We start from the raw sequence: 2,147 nt of genomic DNA, 5'->3' as shown, positions 1-2,147 counted from the left end.
GGGCAAAGGTAGTGTGTGTAGTTATGGTTACATATGGACTTGATGAACCTAAGATTGGCTTTGCAGAATCATTTGTAGTAAATTGCAGGCAGAAATGCGTGATGAAACAAAATGAGGAATCATATTCTTTGCTTATTTCTATTATTCCTTCCCACCATACTCCTACGTATACTCAATTTCCCTTCAAATAAAATTGTTGTCGCTACCTTACCATTCAGTGGGTCAATAAATAGGACGATAGTAACTGACAATAGTGTTGATGAGTCAGTCCCTGACGACCTTGCTCTTATTGTGAGAACACCTAAAGGCCATCTATTCCCTTATCCTGAGGGTGAAAATGTCCTGAGGTTTGACAGTGAAATGAAAAATGGCACATAATGTGGACACTGGATTTGATTATTAGTGTGGAGATCCTCTCTGAGGATTTGATGTTTTGTTGTGGTGTTTTGCACCAATAAGTGTAATTTAGTTTCAGCCCTTTTTTTTAACTTCAGTTGACTGAGTCACAAAGGACCAGTGTTGATTAGGTAGCTCCTGGCGTCAGAATCCAAGGGCAAATGTACATCTCTTCATGACAAGCTGACATTTGAGAAGGTTTGACGATAAACATTATTTGGTCTCTTACGAGGAGGGAAGGAGGAACATGCGAGAAAGCGAGGGAGTGTCTTAATGCAAACGTTCTTATAGGCTTTATTTTGTCTCTCTCTTTTGCTTTCTCCTCCTTTACCAAATATAGCAGTAGAATAATGAAAACAATATCCAGTTTATATCTGCAAGTTAGTGAGACACCCACTCTCATTTGCAGCGAGAGCAAATGACCCTGGGGATGAGTCATAACATCACTTTAAGGCTGTTATATTCTCTCCACACAAACATGGCGGAATCCAGCATGCGCCCAGATTTCCTTACCAAATATAAATGGCCAGAGAGCTCTGTTACCTAGCAGGACCCCAAGCCCCACAGTCCAAATCTAGCCTCTCTTTGAACATTTCCATTGAAAGTCAGCACTTTACCCATGGGGAGTTGGATGAAGATCTAATGAGAGACTTGCGCAGCTCTTCTAGCTGATTAGACCTGCCATACATGAAGCGTCCGATAGTGTGATGTGATGGTATGTTCACATTGTGAAATAATATATATTCTGTCATCGTTTAATCACCCTCATGTCGATCCAAACCTGTATGACTTAACTTTCTTCTGTGGAACACAAAAGAATACACTTTGGAATTTTTTTTTTTCATGCAATTGCTATCAACCTTCAAAATATTTATGTGTGTGTTCCAATTAATGAAAAAAGTCATACAGATTTGGAACAACATTAGAATAATTAAATGATTTTAATTTATATTTCTGAGTGGATTATCCTTTAAGTTGGACTTGATATTACGGAGCATTTTAAATGAAGTATGTTGTTTTGCATTATTCATTTGGTGGTTTTGACCTACACATTCTTATGAGATTTATTTTGACCTAAAAATGCTAATGAAGTACTATAAAATCAGTAACATTCCACATGACTTAAGTGGGGGGAAAAAAAACTTGTCTACATCAAACTGTTGACTGAGGCCTGTAAATACTGCATTTGTCTTATATTTTCATTCACCGTGCCGCAGCATACTATATGTGGTTAAACACACATTATTTTATTCTATGTCAGATGACTGACATAAAATCATTTTTATTGTATTGAAACCATCTTTTGAATCTGTCTGACCACTTCCTCTACAGTACAGGCTTAAAACTAACAGTGATATATTTCAAAAGTGATAACAGTCTCTGTCTTATCAGACAGATATCAACATTGCTTAGTTTAAAGGAAGAAAAGAACCAAAGGGAGGTACAGAGTGTGTGTGTGGAGAGGGGGGGGGGTGACTGTAATCGGACCCTGTTTCCAGGAGTCTAAGAGGATTTCGATGCAGTAATATTATATGTCGGTCCGAGCTAAAGGGAGACAAAGGTGCGCAGCCAAGCACCAGAGCAGAGCATGTCATCTAAATAGTGCTGGGCTTCTTTTTGCAGTTTATTACATCCAACTGCTTAGTGTTGGTTGAGTTTGGCTGGGAGGCGGCACAAAGGAGGCAGTTTGTTCACCCTTGACAAGCATGCTTTTATTTGCGGCAGCTCTTTGATGTATAGAGAGAAGCATT

This window comes from Siphateles boraxobius, unplaced genomic scaffold, assembly GCF_051911475.1.
Source record: "Siphateles boraxobius isolate OS27281-9 unplaced genomic scaffold, OSU_SipBor_1 130, whole genome shotgun sequence".
Classification (NCBI taxonomy): domain Eukaryota; kingdom Metazoa; phylum Chordata; class Actinopteri; order Cypriniformes; family Leuciscidae; genus Siphateles; species Siphateles boraxobius.
This window is presented reverse-complemented; position numbering follows the sequence as displayed.